Genomic DNA, 21,889 nt, shown 5'->3' on the forward strand with positions numbered 1-21,889 from the left:
TTCACAGTATTATTATTATTATTATTATTATTATTATTATTATTATTTAAAACATTATTCCTTTTATTTTTACTATTATCGATAATGTTCTTACTGTACGAAGGAATAGTAGTAGTATTACAATGCTTAATTATTGCTAACATAAATATGATGTAGTATTATCTCCATCTGTAATTCTAGGGCTTGGGCTTTATCATTACGGGGAAAAGTAAGGCCACCATAAGCTAGTATATATATATATATATATAATTATATATATATATATACTTATATATATACATATATAATTATATATTTAAATAAGGGAGTAGTCCCCAACAATGTGTATTTTTTAACATTATTTTATTATTCCGTGTCTTGGTTTTTCATTGAGAATTACATTTGGATCATTGTAATAATGTTTTAAGTCATTGAAATCGTTTACGCGCGTTTCAGACGGTCTGTGATGCGTCCTCGTCAGGAATAATTTTTAAATGTGTAAAAATGGCGATTTTCGTAGTTAGTTTGAAGTGTTTCCAAGGGGTGGAGGCTTGTGAGTGTTTATTATACATTGGTATGGTAAATTTTTATTGCTTTTTTATTTTGTTTGTCCAGGGAGATTTTGACCTCGCTGTAGTCAGTCGCTATCTCTTTCTGCTAATGTGTTTTTCTTTTCCTTTAGGGTGGGGTAGGGTGTGCGTGTGTGTGTGCGTGCGTGCGTGTGTGTTTATGTGTGTGCGTGCGCGCGTGTGTGTGCGTGTGTGTGTTTGCTTTTATTGGTTTGGGAATGTGTATATTGTTTTATAGTATTTTGGTGTTATTTGCTTCCTTAGGAAGGCGGCTGTGGTCCGAGGTCGTTACATATGGTATGTGTGGGGAGGGGGGACTGGCTCCTCGTAAGTAAGGGTAGGGGTGCTTTCATTCTATTTTGATATTTATTTTTTGGATTCTTGGATTTTAGTATTGTGATTTTTCGTTTTAGTCTTATATTATGTTTGTTTAGAAAGAGGGGTGTATTTAGAATAGGGGATTTTTTAATGTTTCTATTTATTTGTCTCCCCATATGGGTATGGCCAGACCCAGAATAGGTTCCTTGTGTGGGGAAGATTTTGTTCCCCAGAGGAGGGGGCATTGGAGGGGGTGTAGGTATAGGAGGGGGATGATAGAAGGGAATATAGTCGTTTCAGTCATGAGGGGGTTCTTCTCCCCTGACTGAGGAGGGAGCGAGGTGTTGGAACAGATATTATACTATGGTTCTAGGTGTCTCCTAGTGTTGTTGGTTTCGAGGTTAAGTAGGGTTGGTATTGTTCAGTGTGTTGTATTAGAGATAGGGGTGTTATGTCTGTGTGTGGCTGTATGCGCGCACGTGTGTGTGTTTTAATGTGTTGGTTCTGATTTATGTGTGGGTGTGTATATGTGTATGTGTATGGGTGTGCATGCGAATGCACCTTGCATTTCATGTTTTTGTGTGATGGTATTAGGTTCTGTTCAGTTCAGGAGTGACTTTGGTGATGAAGTTTTTTTTACTGTGTAAGTAAATAAAATAATTGTCTGTTTGGAAGATTGGCATTATTTTGAAGCTGTTTTCACTGCATGTGTGTACGTGTTTTGAAACATAGAGGTGTCTGTTATCTGCGATTTTGATGTTGCTCTTATGTAAGGCCACTCTATTGCTGAAATTTTTGGTAGCGCCTATGTAGGATTTGTTGCATGTTGTGCATCTTAGTGCATATACTACATTTCTGGAGGGGCAATTTAGATCCTTTTTTATTTTGAATGTTTGTGCTGGGTTTTTAAATGTGTATGTGTTACCTTCTATTATTATGTCACATACTCCACATCGCGGTTTGTTGCATTTTGTAACTCATTTTGTAGTATGTGGGACGAGTTTTGAGGAAGTTAGGATGTGTTTTAAGTTTTTGGGTTGACGTTTGCTTTTTATTATTTTTGTTGTTTTAAGTATGTTGTTTAGTTTGTCGTTCTGATTGAGGAGGATAAGGTTTTTTGTTATCTGTGTGAATAGTTCTGGGTTGTTTGTGTTGTGTGTAGAGACGTATGCTAGAATTTGTTCTTTGTTGTGTTCTTTTGGGGTTCTTAGTTGGTCTATTGGAATTTTTTCAGCCAGTTCAATACATTTCTGTATTAGTGGTAGTGCGTATCACTTTCTCCGCAGTGTTATTATAATTATATATATATATATATATATATATATATATATATATATATATATATTAAAATTCAAAATGGCGTAATGGAAACATATTATGAGGTTCGGATTTTAATCATGTTAATTCGATGGATGGATTGTTGCTATTTTTTCTGATTAGTTAAGGGCATAAAAGATTCACACGTTGATATTTTTTTTAATTCAATTTTCACCCCAAACAAGGCACAGTGCCACTTTGAAACAGGGGGCTACTATTAGGGAATTAATTAGCGGGGTCATTATGAAGGGAGAAGAGTAGAAAGACGTTTGTTAACATTGCACTTGGACTTCTGCATATCATTGCAGTTGGGAAAGCAGAATCCCGGACGGGAATTCCAAAGACCCGCAGTTCTGGGGAAGAAACTATTGGAGTAAAAGGCTTTCTTGCGCCTAGGGATCTCTACTGTAAAGGGATGAGACTTAGTAGCTTGTCGGGTTTGTCGGGGGTAGTTACGTCGGGGAGGTACAAGTGTTTGCAGTTCGTCAGAGCATTCACCGTTAAAGTATTTGTAGAACAGGCAGAGGGATGCAACATCTCGTCGATGGGACAGAGGTTGAAGCCTAGATGACAGTTCAGGACCTATCAGGTCGGCGACTCTTTTTTGAACCCTGTCCAGGAGCGAGAGACAAGCAGCAGATGCACCAGCCCAGATGTGACAACAGTACTCCATACATGGGCGAATGGTTGCCTTATAGAGGTATAGGATACTGGCAGGCGTAAGTAGTTTTCTAGCACGGTAGAGGGAGCCAACCTTCCTTGCAGCAGCCTTGGCAATGCTCTCAATGTATCTATTCCAGTTCATATTCCCTGTAAACGTTAGGCCGAGGAGTTTAAAAGAAGTACTTTCAGGCAATGTGTTCTTGGCCATTGCTATTGGTGGTAGAGAAGGTTTCTTGTAGTTATTGAAGGAAACAAGCTTAGTCTTAGCAGCATTGAATGTGACCAACCATTTTTGTCCCCATTCCACTACGGATTGGAGGTCGTCCTCTAGTGTTTCTGCCATTTCCTTGGATATGTGTTCATTTGTTTTCCCCTCATATCTGTTATAGAGAGTGGTGTCATCGGCAAATATACCCATCTCCGAAACAATATTATCAGGGAGGTCGTTTATGAATATCAGGAATAATAGAGGTCCAAGCATAGACCCCTGAGATACTCCCGCATTTATGTCATATTGTTTGGATGTATGTCCGTCGAGGACAACTTTGATTTTACTATTACTTAAGAAGGATTTAATTACATTATGAATTCTTCCAGTGATTCCATATGATCTAATTTTCCTTAGAAGACCATCGTGCCATACCCTGTCAAAAGCCTTAGATATATCAAGGGCCACCGCTCTACCCTCCCCTGTTTTATCCAATGAACGGTATATACGTTCAGAAAATACAGTTAAGATATCTGCTGTTGAACGGGCTTGCCTGAATCCATATTGTTTGTCAGTCAGGAGTTTAGCAGCTGTTAGATGCTGGACTAGGGCTTGATTAACTAAGGACTCAAATATTTTGGCGAAAAGCGGGAGGAAGCTAATTGGGCGATAATTTAGTGGGTCAGTTCTTTCACCAGAATTCTTGAAGACTGGTACCACAGAGGCGGTTTTTCAGCAGTCGGGAAAACAAGATTAGTTAAGGCATTTATTGTAAAGTTTGGACAGAACTGGAGCAACCTCGGCAGAGCATTTTTTTAATAGCACAGCCGGGATGATATAATAATAAGTTGATTGATTTTGCGCTACGAAACAGATACTGTCAAGATTTATAAATGCCAATTGAATTAAAGGACTAAATTATAAGATAATCAACATCATGCACGTTGGAATATGTTATTTTGCCATTTTTTCACTATATATATGTATACATATGTATATATGTGTATGTAGATATGTGTATATATATACATGTATAAATATATGTTGGTATGTGCATGTATTAATATTAATGTATATTTTATGTAACTCTTGGCCTGCTATGCAAGATCGAATAAACTTATAAAAATATACATACTGTTTTGCCAAGTTTATAGACGTTGATGTAATAAAACCTTGTGTGTATTGACCAAAAAAGGAAATTTATCAATATTGATCGAGGAATGTTAGTAGATTTTGTAAGAAGATCAAAAAGTCTGAAGGGAAATTAAGAAAAAATTTTATTCTGATGTATGTAAATTTTCGTCGGCATTGCTATACGATTTCTATGGTTTAAAAAATAATGAAATAGTAAATCAACCGTTGAATTAATGATATTTTCGAAAACTGTTATATCTTAATCCCTATGGTAAATGCATGGAAAGTTTTCATCACTTATATGATTTTCATTTTTCTATTATCTATTAGAATCCTCTAAATCTACACACGAGGTTATTCCAAAAATTACAGGGGTCCTTTATTCAACAAAATTACTGTAAAAAATAGGTGATGGGCACCTTTTGCTTTTAGGTAAGGCAAACTATGAAATAATTTACTTACAGAAGTATTACGATCGCAGCCAGATAACCCTTATCCCTGAGTGGCTTCCGGGCCTTGATAAGTGGTGATCACTGTGTAAAAAAAGAAAGATTGAAATCATTTTGTTGAAATCTACGTGTCTGCATCATGATCTGAGAGTTCACATATTTTTTGTCAATGTGTATGTGGACAATCTACACCATGCAAGGATGTTCAGAAATCCATCGGAATGTGGGATGAAGATAACACAACAGCGTTGACATATTTTCAAATTACTACTAAAGAACACCCTCTAACACCGTTAGAAAAAAGAAGAAAGCCTCTTAAAGGAAGAGACCTGTAACGTTTTGATTACTTTAAAAATGGGTCATCTTTTCCAATAGTGTCTCTCAAAAAAATAAATGTGTTTGCCCGTCAGTCTGTCTCCATATTTTCTAACTCTATCTTGTCCAAAACTAAAAGTCGAAGAGCGACGCTAGGGGCCTCAAATGAATTGTATTTTTTCTGGACCGTTCTCTTATGCATTAAAATTGTTTGTACGGGATCAAAAGTGGTTCAGAATTGAAAACAAAAATCGTTTTAGATTTTATACATTCATCAATTTATTTTTAATTATCAAAATTTAATCAGTCTGCATGCGTGTCACGTTGGTACAGATTTAACGTCATCAGCTTTTAATTCTATAGTTTTGCCTTCGGCTTCGATTCTAGCTTATGACACCTAAGTGCTTTTTACTTTTGATATCAGGACTCTATAACAATATATACCAAATCTGGACGAATTAAAATATATTTAATCGACTGAAGCGTATTTTACAAGCAGGCAAAGCCGCCCCCGCCGATAGTCTAATATATAAAAAAGCTATATATCTGTCTGTCTCCATATTTTTAAACTCTGTCTCCCCGAAACTATAAGTCGAAGAACGGAACTAGGAGCCTTAAATGATAGGATCTTCTTTTTACGGAACGTTCGTTTATGGGTCTTTAACCGGTTTATATAGTTTTTAAAGCGTCAAAAATGGATGAAAATTGAAAGATCGTTATACATTTTGTTAATTCAGTTTATTTTTGATCAAATCATATGCGTGACAGGTTTGTACACACTTTTAATGTCACGGTTTTGCTTTCAGTTTTGATAGCACCCAAATACATTTTTTTTTAATTTTTAAAATCAGAAGTCTATAATAATAATAATATATTCGAACACTGGACGAATCATATCATATTAAAGCATATTTCACAATCGCGCAAACCAAGGTTCCCCTTTCCGCTATTTTAATCTATAAAAATCACTATGGGTCTATCTGTCTCCAAATTTTCAAACTTTATCTCTACCGAAACTTAAAGTTGCAGATCGGTGCTAGGGATTAAAATAATTGGATTTTTTATAGACCTTCCTTTATAGATCTTTAGCTGGGTGAAATATTTTTAAGGCGTCACAAAGGGGTAACAATTTAAAACGATGGTTATTCATTTTTTACATCTATCTTAATTTATTCAAGATCTATTCCTATACGTGTCACGTTGGTGCAGTGATAATGTGCACAGCTTTTTTTTTTATAGTTTTGCTTTCGGGTTCGATTTATGCTGATGGCATCCAAAATCATTTTTTGTACTTTGAAGTCACGACTTTATAATATCATATATGTAATCTGGGCAAATAAAAATATCATATTTAAGCATGTTTTAGATCGCTAATCACATGTATAAAACATAAATCTGCAATGTCCAATAGAAAGATGGTAAAGCATGGGGTTTCGTACGTTTCGACGTCACCATTTTGACTTCACCAAATCCGTTGCGTTATGTACGAAGGGAAAACGGGACAACGATTAAAATAAAGGAACATAACATTACTCGAAGATCCTAGAGACTAATCACGCTCAAATCCAAGAGGCATTCCTTCTGTTTACAGAGTGAAGGCCTTCTTAATCGAACGTAAACAGTCTCCAAGATCTATAAATGAAATAATGAGTGAGCACGAGTCAGGATTGAAAAAGAATTCGTGCTAAACTTCGCTGCACATAACGTTTTTTTTAATAAGATGAGGAATTTAAAATAATTACTGATACCCTATCTAGAAATTGGTACCATCTGGGTGTGATAAGGTCAGTTATGCAAACGAAAATAGCGGAGTGCTCTTTAACTAAAAGACCCTATGTTTTGCCAAGTACGTTTGTTGTTTGGTATGCCCCATTTGTGATTTTTGTAGGTACGTGTTGTTGAACTCTTCTTTTAATCTTAATCTTGCTCGACCCACATATTGTGCAATGCAACTACATTCAAACTTGTAAATTACATTATTAATATGATGGGGGGTAGAGCATCTTTTCGAGAGGATGGCATTAACGTTCTCGTAGAGAAAACAACACACATATTATAAGCAAAATACAAATTTTGCACAGTTTAGCTGATTTTCTTTGCGAATGTCACACTTACTGTCCCCAGCCATGGTAAACAGAGATATACTGCACAATTATTAACCGTTTGGATTTTATTTAAAGAGGAATCCGCTATTTTCCTTTGCATAACTGACCTAACCACATCCAGAGGGTGCCCATTTTTAGATAGGGTATTAGTAGTTATTTTAAATTCCTCATCGAATTTTGATTTGGAGTTGATCATGAGGGCATGATGTGGCAGGGTCCAAATTAAATTTATCTTACGTTTTCGGGGGCAAGATGAATCACAGCGTGTATACAGTCCCGTGTATGTAGTTTACGGTATATTGATGTAACGTAATTTGATAGTGTTTTTGTTACTAGTGCATCAAGGAAAGCAATGGACGAGTTGGACTCTCCTTCATCAATATATTGTAACGCCCGATGCATCTTATTAAGTAAGGAGAGAAATGGTTTGCCTCTATTTGATTATGGAAGATGCAAAAAGTGTCGCCCACATAACGAAAATAGATCAAGGGTTTCATGGGTTTAGAGAGCAACTTCTCTTCATGGAAACTCACAAAAATATTCGCCATTATCGGGTCCCAAACTTAGACAATCGACTCAACTTCTATTTTCTGATGCATTACATCGTTGGAAATGAATTCAACAAATGTAGGAGCAAATTTCATCAGCTCAACAAATATACTGTCAGAAATTGGAGGATGCGATATCCGACAACGATTAAAAAAATATGTACAAATATCTATAGTCTCTAAAATCGGAACGCAAGTAAACAAGTTGCTAATTTCATAAGAACACAAATTTATTAACAACCTTGGAACTTTCAATAAATCAGCAAAATGAAATGACTCCTTAAAACAGTATCAACTGTAATATTTTAATGCAGGTTGTAAAATAGGCCTAAAACGAATACCTTCTTTGTGAGTTTTCGGTAAACCATATAATCTATGATGGATAGATCCTGAAGGTCAAATCTCATTAGATATGCTCGATGAAAGTACACCATTTAACCCACTTAACTAATTCCTTTTAGAACTTGGTTTCTAAACAGGTTGTACAATCAGGAGTTGCGATAGGCCCTATTTAAACAAAGTCTTCGTTTCGTTCAATATGGTAGACATTTTGTCGACATAATAATGATAATTTATTATTAAAATCCCTGAATCTTTATCCCGCTTAGTAATGACGAACGATTAATTTTTCCTTAGAGTTTTAATGCATTCATAATGCTCTTTGCGCCATTATAACTGATAATGGGATATCGGTGTACTTGTATAGCTACGAGTACGGTCGTGTAATCTTGCTTTTAAATGCCTTACTTGAATTTCAGAGACTGGTGAATATGTCTCTGCTTGGGTATTGAGGATTTCAAATTCGGACACTGTCTCTTTCCGTTTAACACCAGGTAATTGTATACAAAATTCAAAACTATAATCAAGTATTAATAGTTCAGAGGGGGATAAATCATGAGAGGTTAGATTTAAGCCGTTCTTGCCAATATTGGAGTTGATGGTACACTCAAACAGTTTGTATATTACATATTTACTGTTGAATTTAAGAACTAGGTTTCATGACCACGTTCTTGGAAAATCTCAATACAATCACTGAGGGTGGTAGAGCTTAGGATAAATAATAATAAGAATGGGTTTGCAAAGTGTACTTACATAAACGGTTTTTATTATTCAGTGGAAAATCCAAAGATGGGTGCTCCTTAATCCGCGGAGTTTCAAAGAATGCTATTTCTTCACATCAGAAGAAATGATTAGCGAAATATCTTTATGTATTTGCACCTTTTTGTGACAAAAAAACTCTTAATAAACTTTCCACATATTTACACCTTATGTTTTTAGGTTTTGTGAATACAAATCATAAAACTTTAAGTTTCACCCTATGCAGCTACCAGCAAATACATAAAGATATTTCGCTGATAATTATTTCGTCTGATAAGAAGAAATAGCATTCTTTGAAACTCCGCGGATTAAAGAGCAGCCATCTTTGGGGTATTCTGCCGAACAATAAAAACCGTTTGTATAACTCCACTTCGCAAACCAGTTCTTCTTCTTCTTATATATATATATATATATATATATATATATATATATATATATATATATATATAGTCATCCACATACAGTACCGTTTCGCAGCTCATCAGTGCAGATAGACAGGCAACTACCTCAAGCCAAAATTGAAACCCGACCGGGTAAATGACAGTCAACGATTCTAACCATTACGCAATACGGCGGCTGCTGTTCGGTTAGTGAATTAACGATGTTTTGACATCGTTTAAATGTCTCCATTCGATTTGTTTACACAAAGAGCGTCGCTTATACTAAGCTATATATATATATATATATATATATATATATATATATATATATATATATATATATATATATATATATATATATATATTTGTTTACAGAAAGTTTTTAGATGAGACGAGTCATTGGTACCATCGTTTTCAAATCCAATAGTTAGGACCGATTTAGATACCCATATCAAGCTATCTTCAGCTATACATTTGCATTTTCTCATCGATAATAGCCAAACGTTTTGACAACATTATATATAGAGAGAGGTTTAGACAGTCCAAAATGACTTACAAGCAGATTTTTGATATCTTAAGAGAAAATGTGAAAATATCTCTTCTTGCTGTGAAGCGAATTGGTCAACTGTTCGAAGTCGAACTGCTGTGAAGAGGGAAATCTGGATCTGGTCGCCCTTGAGCATCGACTTTGAAGGACGACCACAGGCTTAAATTTACTGTTTTCAAGAATCGACTAAAAACTTATGTTGCCCATAGCAAAGAATTCCAAACAGGGGCTGAAAATTCTCTTTTTAGATATACAATATCTAGACGAAAAGAAGAAAGGGATTTTCCTCTAAAAGGTGTGCAAAGAAGCCATTTTTATCTAAGAAGTACATCAACGATAGAAAGAGATTTTTCTCGTGTTATGGCAAGAAAGATGCAGACCGGTTCAGGAATATTTTTTAGTTGATGAATCAACATTTTGTCTTATTAGCGATGCTCTCGATGCCCCCGAACGGTTGAATCGAAGAACTGGAGAAAGAATTTCGCCAAGTTATGTGAGAAGTCAATCAATGCAAGGGAATACATTCGAATATTAGAAACAGGACTGTTACCAAGTATCCAGAAGCTGTGAATATCACAGAACATTATTTTTCAATGTGATAATGTCCCAGCACACAATGCTTAAGTCACACAAAAAAGTTTTCTGATAATTCAATTGATGTGATGTTTTGGCCAAGTCAAAGTCCGATTTAACCCTAATCGAGAATATTTGGTCCATAATACCTCTTGCATTGGCCAGAAAAACTTTTGAGAACACTTACAAACTGTAGGAAACTGCACCTAGTATCTTCTCTTCACAGGTTTTCACTTTGGTTGAGAGCATGTCTAAATGATAGATCTTTTAAAGAAATCAACAGAGAATGCGATTCCATACTAAGCATTTTTTTAAAAGTAAATATCTTGTTCTGTGTTATTAGTCTCGTTTAAGTTTCCTGGTTCAATTCTTTTTTGGTCAATGTAGCTTTTAATGCAATAAAATATATAAAATTTGTTTGGCCCAGTTTTTTTGCTCACGAGTTTATATATTACAGTACACTTATATTCTAAATACCAAATCTTAATTTTATTTCTTTTAATATAAAAAAAAATCAATTTTTTAACGTAGAACCAATCAGTCATATGTATCGTAGATTTTTAAGTAACCAAATAAATATTTCCTTTAGAAAGAGAAGAAATAAATTTTAGAAAGTCATTTATAAAGCCGAAATACTTGTGCAAAATATAATATCGCGTTTTTTTATTGTCGGCATTTTAAATTTGAGGAACAGCTACATTAACCTTTTTTACGTATTTATTAAATACTTTTCATGGTTTACACTCGATAAATCATGCTAACGATATATATATATATATATATATATATATATATATAACTACTTCATTTACTCACATAAATTAATATACGAAAGAATAGATTTATGCGTAAACTTTAAGTATTTACTTCAAAAGTGCTCAATACGTAGGTAGAGCTAGTTAGTAATTTATAAAATATATATGGCGATTAAGCTACACTGAATAATAACATTAATAATGATGATAATAATAATAATAATAATAATAATAATAATAATAATAACAAACCAACCCCGTACAAGAACAACCATAACATAAATAAAAATACTAATAACGAACAAGATAAATGCAACTGTAGACACCGCACACTTTGCCCAGTTCAACATAAATGTCTAACAAAAAGCGTAGTTTTTCAAGCAAAAATATTTGCGAAAGAAAATCCGAATAACAAGAAATATTACGTAGGCATGACTTCTTTAGATTTCAAAACTCGATACTATGACCACAAAAGTACATTCAAAAATAAAAAAACACCGTATAAAAACAACACTAACGAATAAATACTGGGAACTCAAAGAAAGCGGACATTCCCCGGTAGTCGAATGGAAAATAATCAGAAAAGCTACCATCTGTAGACATTTAGACGACCCATGTAAGTTATGTCTTCGTTAAAAATTTGCTATCCTGTACTTTAAAGAACCTCACAATCTATTAAACTGTAGAAGAGAAATAGCAAACAGCTGTGTTCACGAAATAAAACTTACTCTAGGATAGCGATACAAAATAGCTTTAAAACTAACAAAAACAATAGAAAATAAACAAATAAATAAATCAAATAAACATGAATATACATAATCGATCACACATATATGTATATATATGTATATATGTGTGCATGTATGTATTTACACATATGTATATTTATATATATATATATAAAGGAGGAAAACGTCTGCCTTAAACCACTAACCTAGTTCTGAAACAGATCCTTTGTTCGATAAAATGCATGCCCATAGGCTGATAGGAAGGGGCGCGGTGGATACTAGAAAGCTGATTGGCTAACTAAAATCCTCAACAAAAGAGGATCATATAAAAACGAGAAACAACCACAGAATTCGCGCATAAGCCTGAAGAATCTTAGAGTGAATGAAACGCCGAATATTCAGTGTAGCTTAATCGCCATATATATTTCATAAATTACTATATATATATATATATATATATATATATATATATATATATGCGCGCGTGTGTGTGTGCGTGTGTCTAGGTGGCTGTATGTGTGTGTAAGTTTATGTAGCAAAATAATATTTTTGATCTTGCAATTATTTTTTATTGCATAGACTTTTACTTCTATGCCGATATTAAGCAGATAAATTACCACTAATTCTCCAAAAGTCAACAACAAAATATTTAAAATATACAAATATATTTTAAAACTCCATCCTGTTTCAGTAACTAAGTCATACAAATGATTTTGAATCGGAAGCGGGAACTCAGGTTTTTAGAGGAAATCCTTTCATTTTCAGTTTTTAATTGATGATGGTGTTTATCAATATTTGATTGCAAAATATAAATCTTAAAGTTTCTCAACATAAACTATTAAAGAGCTTATAATGCCGAATATAATGAAGTTAAAGAATGCGTTGTTATTATCTTCCTTTTAGCTTTAATGTCAAACAAGCGCATTTGCAATGCTGATATATCCTGACTATACAAAACAAATGTGTGGGTTTGTTGATGTGTTCGCAATGAATATATTTAAAAAATATAACCAGCAGGAAAATAAGAAATAGATGCTGCATTTAATCTATTCAAATCCCTTCTAGCCATTTTCTGATAGCAAAATAGCAGTAATTTTTTTCTTGTTGAGCAAAGAATAACTAACTTTAAAATGTCAACAAAAACAGGAGAAACGTTAATAAGATCAAAAAAGAAGAGAGTGATAAGTATAAGATGACAGAACGAGAAGATGAAACAAAAAGGCGTAGAAAAGATAAACACAACGAAAAGCATGCGATTATTTTGCTACTTTTTATATTTACAATCTATTTCTATTCCTTTTTATCCTGCAACCATGGCTTATATGTTTATAATCAGCAAATAAATAACTATTATTTAAAATAGGTCAACAATGAAATATTTGGAATAAACTCATGAGTCAAAAATTCTTTCCTACTTCCTTTATACTTAATTATAAAAATGATTTACATTACAAATAGAAAATTAAGTTGTGGAATAAATTTCTCGACTTTCAGTTTCTTTTAGTATTAAGGATATATTTCATTTGTATTTTAATATGTATGAAAGAAAATTGTAAATACCAAATATATTTCACTTATGACATTTCTCATGAACGTTTAATGTCACTGTAGTGTTGTAAGGAAATGAAGTAATAAATGCTTTATTGAAGAAAATTCACAGCAACTAAAGCAAAAAAAAGAACTCAGTCTTTTAAAGAAAAGGGAGCACGTGCAAAATCACGTGACAAGAAACTGAACTTGCATATCTGTTTTTTTTAATAGTAAGATCAAAACAATTTAAATGAAAATATAACCATCTCCGCCACTTGTAAAATAGATTGTAAATAGTTTTTTTTGTTTGTTTTATAAATTCAGTCGCTGGACTGGTCTCCGAATTCTGCTTTATCGGTGTTGAGGTAGTTCGCTATTCGAAGGACCGGTGGTCCTCTTGGAAGGATGGTTTTTAGGGTTCTGACCATTATAGCTAGATTCATTTTCTGTATTAGGTGTAGTACTAACAGGACTTGTTTCGGTCAACTGGGTCGGGCCTGCATTTGCAATGTCGGGTTTAATACTTTTAGCAGGATTTTGAGGTCGATCAGAGCGTGGAAAGAGTGCTAGATGTCTCAGCTCTACTGGATCTTCTCGGCCATCATTATGCTGTATTCTTGCATGTGTAGAGTTAGCTTCGAAGAGTTTCACTACCTCGAGAATCGGGTGATATTTGCTCCTTTTACCAAACCGTTTTAATAATACCTCCCCAGGATCACAGAGCCAAACTGGTAAAGCAGTACCAGTAGAAGAGCGCCGTTCAAAGTTGAACATGCGTTCGTGAAGAATTCCATTTGTAGTAGTACACAGCAGGGAGCGAATAGCATTTAAAACATCCTGTAGAACATCCTGCCAAGCGTTAAGGGATAATCGTCTAGATTCCAGATCTAATAAAAAAGTGTCCCATGTAATGCCGTTGTGGTGCTTGTATTGACTGTTGCCTCTTGGGTTGTATACAATAGTGTTGCTGGATCTAATTCCAAGTCGCGTCAAAAATATTTTGAATTCTTCCGACAAAAACGAAGTTCCTCAATCGGAATGGATAAATAAGAGGAATGCGAATAGGGAGAAAATATTTGTCAGGCACTGGATTGCGGTTTGCGAAGAACAATCGCGTCAAGGGAAAGCAAAAGGAAATCGACTGTATTCATCAACGACAGTAAATATGTAAGGATATTCCGTCGAAGATAACGGGACAAGTCCTTTGTAGACTATGGATGAGCGCTGAAAGAGAGAAGTAGAACGGATCAATGTATTATTAATAGAATCGAAGAATTGAGGTTTTATTTTGGCACAAGTTGTACATTAAGATGTCACACGCCAGACTTCATCGATTGAATATGGCATATTTCGTGACCTTACAAAATGCCATAAGCGCTGTACTCCAAGATGTATTAATGAATTGTGTAGTAACTTAAGTTCCTGCAAGGCATAAGCAGAAGCACTATGGCATAAGCCTCATTCTCGACTATGTGGAGTCGTATTTCAGATGCGTTTAGCGATCGAGAAAGGAACGCTACAGGCCTCTTGGCCTGTCTGAGAGTGCCTCCGATAGGCTTTTCTGAGGCATCGGTTTCAATAGTAAATGGTAATTCATCATCAATAACTTTTTACAGACGATTCCACAACGTCTTTCTTTAGTTTTTCAAAGGAATTGATAACTCTAGGGGGCATGGGAAATCGTTTATTTTAGACCACCTGACGAATTTTGTATGAATACCTAGGTATCCATTTCGCCTAGCACGAAGACATTCCAAGACACCTCTTTAACGAATCTGAATTGGAATTAGGAGGCATTTGTAAAGGAAGTTTCAAACGCTCAGAGTGTTATATTTTAAAGTGTCGCTTATTATACTTAAGATGATGAATGTTCTTTTGTTGTTCATGTTATAAGTAAGAATAATTGTATTAAGAGAGATGAGCCAGTCTTAGAGAGTTCATGTGTAAGTGTTCATATTGTAAGACATTAACACATTAGTTAAATATATATAAATAGAGAGAGATGTTAACATTAACAGGTGTATATAAAGAGAGTCTGGGTGAGAATTTATAAATGAGAGAGACTTCATATAAATACATTTTGAGAAAGTGTTTTCATATCTAGATAGACAGGCCGATAATTGAGAGGTTTTCATGTATGCCGATGGATTGACAGGTTGGCATTTATGCTTTGACAGTTCGTATGAACGGGAGTGTTTGTATAACATAAATAGACACATTTACATTCTAACACATATATTTTTAGATGACGAATTTCAAATAGTGTGTACACATAAATAGACAATACCTTTTTCATGTAATGATGGACACAGGAGACGGAGTTATAAAAACACGTTGAACATTTATTCTTCCACTTGAACCGGTTGGTGGCTTTGCGTTCAGGAATTCAAAGGTTCACATATTAAGTTCGAAAAGTGATCGTCTCGACGATTGACACCCATGTCTGCACCCAGACTATCGTCTATCGATCTGAAACTCCCTCCGAGTTTCTCACTAACTTACTCTCCAACTAACTAACTCTCACTTCCTATATTGAGAAATCCATGCATCCGGCCACGGGATCAAACTCACGTGCCACCAACATGCGGGAGTCGCACATTTCCCGAACATTCTGATTTTCCAATAACCTATTTTTTCTTTGTTATTTTCACAAAGGAATTCAACCTACATATCTAATTTATTTAACCCATGTTTTTTTATCCACATTCTTACTAACAATTGAATAGTTTATTTATTATTTATTTCATCAAAATTAACAATTTACTGGACATTCCATTTAAACCTATTGTTCTTTAAAACTTATCTCCTAGGTTCGATTTCTGCTTTCTCTCATTTTATTTTCATTTTAAGTAATCTCTCTATTTTTATACTTACATGAAAAGGGGACAGCACTTATCATGTAACAAGAGTTTAGTTGCATAGTCCCGGTACAAATTTGGTACCCTAGCCAATTGATGGAATGAAGTGAAAACTTTGATTTTTCTCGGTTTATTTCGAGGTTATATGTCGAGGCTTTAAAAACATTCCAAATTAACATCATGCTCGTCATGAGTTTTACTGCAAATAGTAATATCATCTATATATGAAAAAGTTCCAGATAAGTTGTTGTCAGAAATGAAATAATGCATAAACCGTTGAAAAGCAGAAACCCCATTAGTGACACCCATGGGTATTCGTTCGAATTGGTACAATTATTTTCAGGTTGAAAGGCCGTGTAGGGTCAATCTTCGAGACAAATTTCGATCTGGTAGTACGTTTTGGATAAGTCAATTGTACTAAATATACGATACTGGACTATTCGGCTCACGAGATCCTCAATCCGATGCAAAGGGTATGCATAAAGTAACGTGAAACGATTAATAGTTTGGGAGAAATCAACTACTAATCGTTTCTTTTTATTAGGCGACGAAGTCACAATAATCTGAGCACGCCATAGTGAATAACTTGTTTCATTATATCATCCTCAAGCAGTTGTAGAATTTCCTTTTCAATGAATCGAGCATCCTCTGCACAGTAGTTTCGGATGTAGTAGCAATAGGTTTGCAATCAGGACTTAAGTTTCGAAACAATTTTACAGGGGCACAGCTGATCTTCGTTAGGGCGCAGATTTAAAGAATATCCTGAGGTCCACCAAAAGAAATATTGATACCCTGATGTAGTTTTAAAAATGACACCCCGAGTATAATATCCATACAGGATACAATGTTCTCCGTGCAATATTCCGATAGTTTTAGGGAAACGGCGGGTGATGCCATGGAAATTACGGAATTGCGTTTTGAAGTAGACAGCTTCATTGTTTTAACAATACGAGCACTGATAAAATTATCAGAACTGCCGGTGTCTATGAGGGCAGTTAATTTTTTTCCTATTAATTCAACAATTTTAGTAATGGGAGGACACACATCACCGCCTTTACTACGGGGTACCATAATAGCAGAAGTAGAACGTGGAGGAGTCGGCATTGTAGAACGGCAGACTTTGGAAAATGACCGAGTTTTCCACAGTTTCGACGTATTTTGTCGCGGGCAGGACAATGACGGCGATCATCCTTAAAGTTACGCCTCACTCCACGGTTGTAACACTTGCCATGAGCAGGAAGGGCAGAAAAAAATGGTACAGAATCACACTCCATACAAGAACCAATAGATTCAGCAATTTTAATAATAGTGGGATCGTCGGTAGTATCAGTAGACACATTGTTAGTTCTAATAGAAGTAGTAGTAGCGGCGGCTGCTCCCATCGCTGAAACGTATGATCCAGCACGAAAGTTAGCTTGTTCTAAAGCCCTAGCACATTAAGTAGCTTTTTGAGAGTTAGCGTATCAGTTTCAAGCAGTCTAGCACATATTACTACGGACCGGATACCACGTATAAACGCATCACGTTAAGTAGTAGCAGTAACGTCTTTAAAGTTACAGTCAACGGCAAGTCGATTCAAGACCTGAAGATATTCGACGACAGACTCGTTTTCTTGTTTCAGACGCGTGGAAAGCAGGTGGCTAGCATGAACTACGCTTGGAGACTGGTCGTAAACACCTTTCAGTAATTCGACGACGTTTTAAAATACTGAACAACCCTCGATAACGTCAGCAACGGTGAGATCGGTGTTTAAATAAAGAACTTCGAGTTTATCAGGGTTTAACGAAGCAATAGTTGATAAATAGTAGTTAAAGTTACGATACCGCAATCTCCAAAACTTCCTAGCCTGAAGGTCTGCCGAGGATATGTCAAATTTGTCCAGACGAATGATCTTCTCCATGAGGGAAATAATTTTTTTTCGATAAATTGTAATTCTGTAAGTAAATGAAGACGTAAAACAAGGTTTTATTGAACAAAATTCACAGCAACTAAAGCAAGAGAGACAGAACTCAGTAGTTTAAAGAACAAACCCGATAGCTATTAGTCGCGTGCTCTCGTGTAATGAATGAATGCGTTAATGTAGGATTGACATGAAATTCTTAAAGATAAACTAAAATGAGCGAAAAATGGGCTAAAATGATTTACATAAATGATAAGTAAATGACTTAGAATGGCTTTAATTAACTTACGGATGAATTGAATGATTTTAAGAATGAGTTGAATGCTTAAAATATAAGTGGAATCCTTCAAGAAAAACTGGAGAATGACTTGAATGGCTTTGAAACTGACTGGTTTTAAAGTGGGTGATTATTTTACATCAAATTAATACAGAAAAGTAATCCCCCACTTTATATCACAAAGTAACAAACATAAGTGCAGCATGTAGTAAGAACATATACTTCACTTTGATCTTGGCCAAAAGGCCAAGAAAAGAGTATTTATTTGCTCACCCACCGAGCAAATTAGACACAAAGTCGATTTTTAATGTAAGGAGTGAAGGGGAAATGGGGACCAACTTTCCGGGGAGTAGGGGAGCTGGATAGTGACAATTGGTATGAACGGTTGCCCCTACATTGACCAAGGTCTTATATGTGGGATTGCCCCCCATATATGGGCTTTTGCTTGCACTATCTGCCGGAACAGATGGTATTTATTTGCTCCCCCACTGAGCAAATTAGACACAAGGCCGTTTTTAATGTGAGATAAAAACCAGCTCCCCTAAAAGTAGGCAAAAAGGGGGCACTCTGGTTACCAAAAATAATAATTGTCCCAGTATAGAGGGTTTCCCCTCCATTGGCTGGTACAAATTATCTTAAGTGCAGCATCTGCCGGAACAGATACTACAATTTGATCTTGGCCAAAAGGCAAAGAAAAGCTTAGAACAGCATCTATTAACCACAGACCTTTGATCTTAACCAAAAAGGCCAAGCACAAACGTGTTACGGACAGACCGACCGTCGGGGTGACTCATAAAGTCGCTTGCACGCGACTAAAAATGAACACTTGCAAAATCACGTAGTAAGAAACTGAATTTGCATATCTATTTTTAATAGTAAGAACAAAACAATGTAAATGAAAATATAACAGTCAAACAAGCAAGTTTGATGTGTTCACACATTTTTATTATCATTAAGATTTAATTATTAATAAATCAATAAAAATGTGGGAGAAAAATAAAAACGTTAAACGTGAGTTTAAAATGAGGTGACTATGCCGTTAGTTGAAACTACCATTTAAAAAGTAAGAACCTATCAATTCTGAAACCGTATAGAACGTGCCTTTTTCGTCTTCGAGACGGGATTGAACCGTAGTACCAGTACTTGCTTTCGTTAGGCGGAAATACATAATTCATAACTGAGCAAATTCTATTTTTGTCTCATAAAGAGTACCCGCATTGCGAATCTCTATATCTCTTTATTAAGAACGAATTGTAGCAAATTGTACCCTTGTCAGAAAAGTAATAAAGATTCAGAATAAAATGATAATTCAACAAGAAAAAAATGTAATGAGTTATAAAACCTTTTATCATTCTGTCTTTATAACTAGAAAACGAGAAATACACAGCTATAATCGCCGATATAAAACAAATTAACAACTGTAACAATTTGTATTGATTGATGAAAATCTTCTTAAATCTATGTCCACCCGATACATGTCAAACCACACATGACAGATGCGCCTGAAATCCTTCGAAAGGAAGCAGGAAATGGGTTTATTTAAGAGATAAGAGTTCGTGAAAATAACTTTATTTTCATTTCGTGCAATTGTGTTTTAGTGTAAAAGGAGAATTGTCCTTACTTCTGCATTTTGTCAAGAGAACAAATAATTCACAAGAGAAAACATTTATTTTCATGTCATATCTGCGAACACTCTGTTTCCTATATACGCGAAATAGAAATAATCATGATCAGTTATGCAGTAAATTATAGCAGGACATACAATAAAAAGGATATTTGTACGATACGATATTTCCGAATGCGTGTTTTGTGATGTGTATTTTCAATCAAAATGATATTCGAAGTAGCATTTTCTATCGCAAAACGACCAGATTGAATACTGGAAAATGAAGAATCCATTACATCTATTGTGTGTTTGCTTTCATAATTTGTATTGACTTAAGATGCAATATGTACAACATATATCCCTCATTAAATGTGGTATATTCTTTAGGAATACGGTTGCCTCTATTTTTAGGGAAAATCTGAACTGTCATGACTAGCATGTGTATAGGCTTTTTAGAGGAAGCCGTGTAACAAAAAAAGGAAGGAAAGACAGGCTAAAATGGATATACCCAGTTGTTGTTTTTTTTGTTGTTGACTTATGTGAACGACGCAGACTGTCGACGTTTCTATGCGAAATGAAACAGGTGAATACAAACAAACGGTAGGAGAACCGAGTAACGAGTTTTAAGAAGGCGTGATACATATGTATTCAAGTGCAAATCCACTTGAAAGGATATGGATTGGTGGAGTTTGAAGTTTTCACAAGAGTGTCAAGTATTTCAGTTGGAATTTTTTAGAGCAGTGTGCCGAATTTACCCGAGAAATGTATAGTTTAACTATAAGCTATTTTGGCTGTAATAAACGCTTACTTAAAAAATGTACGGATGCAAAATTTTCTTAATACCAGAGTTTGATGCATCTACGGTTGGATCTCCTGTCTTCGAATGGGTTGAGAAGGCTGATCGTATCTATAAACTGTGCCAAATAAACGACCAGGCGCTCATGCATTATACAAACAACTCGGTGATGAACCAGACTGGGATGAAGTTAAGCAGAGCCTGCATAGTGTGTTTGGTACGGATCATTTTGTTGCATGGCAACAGTTTACTAACCAGCGACTCATCCAAAGGAAACGGTTGATGTGTACTTTGCCGATTTACCGAGGTGATCTATATCGTTTTGGGGATCAATGACAAAATATTCAGCAGCGCTTCTTTTGTATGCTAACCTGAGAATGTAAACAGTGTAAGCATCGGAACGAATTGACGAATAAAGAACGGATGAATTATTGCCCCTCGAAATATACTTAAGGAACCGGAACCCATTGCAGCAGCAGCAGTCAGGACTCGTCATGCAACACTTGGTCCTTACGGAGAAAATATTAATTCTATGTTACTTACCGATGTCCGTAGTTCTATAACTGTGGGAAGTCTAATCTTGCTAAAGCGTGTCAGAGTGGAAGTTGCCTGAGGAGGTTTTATCTACGAACAGAGAACAATGCGGTCTATAGTTAGCGCAAACCGCTGTTAAGCGTGAAGGAAAATTATTAGTGAGTGTTATCCCAAGCGGGCGGTTCTGAGAAAGGTGGCACAGCTGAAGTTTAAGATTCTGTGATGAAAGAAAAAAAAACTTAGTTGTTAATTAGAATTGACGCAATGGAAGCAGTCATGATCAGAGCGGAAGGAGGTGTAAGGTTTGGTAGAGGGAAGGACGCCTGTGCAGCTATTTCCATTGAGGAAAATACCTTCTATGCTTCCTTTGACAACAAAGAAAGAATATGGACTGCGAGGTGGAAGTCGGGCATGAGTGAGGCGCGAGGTCCATTGTGCAATATCATTCCAGAGTATGCAATTTCTACCAAGAATCGGGCTACAGAAGAGCTTTAGACATGTATTGATAACGGTTGGTTAATAACAATTTTACAAGAACGTCAAGGACAACACTAAGTCTTAATTTAGCTTACGCTTTTTGAGTACACTACAAAAAAAAACAATTCGCCCTGCAATGGATTATAGAGAAATGAATCAACAAGCAGATTCTTTCACCGAAAACGCAGCTTTTTGCGCCGCTAAACTAAAGGAGTGGTGTCAGAA

General features: G+C 35.3%; 1 protein-coding gene and 1 pseudogene across 2 annotated transcripts in view; one reads left to right on the forward strand and one right to left on the reverse strand.

The window, feature by feature from the left end:
• LOC145283573 (equilibrative nucleoside transporter 1-like) overlaps positions 1-21,889 on the forward strand; it is a 234,456-nt gene that overhangs the window by 186,617 nt on the left and 25,950 nt on the right. The window lies entirely within an intron of this gene.
• LOC145284319 (U2 spliceosomal RNA) lies at positions 18,373-18,509 on the reverse strand (annotated as a pseudogene).

This window comes from Euprymna scolopes, chromosome 8 (genome assembly GCF_053919585.1).
Source record: "Euprymna scolopes isolate OS-2025 chromosome 8, ASM5391958v1, whole genome shotgun sequence".
Lineage (NCBI taxonomy): Eukaryota > Metazoa > Mollusca > Cephalopoda > Sepiida > Sepiolidae > Euprymna > Euprymna scolopes.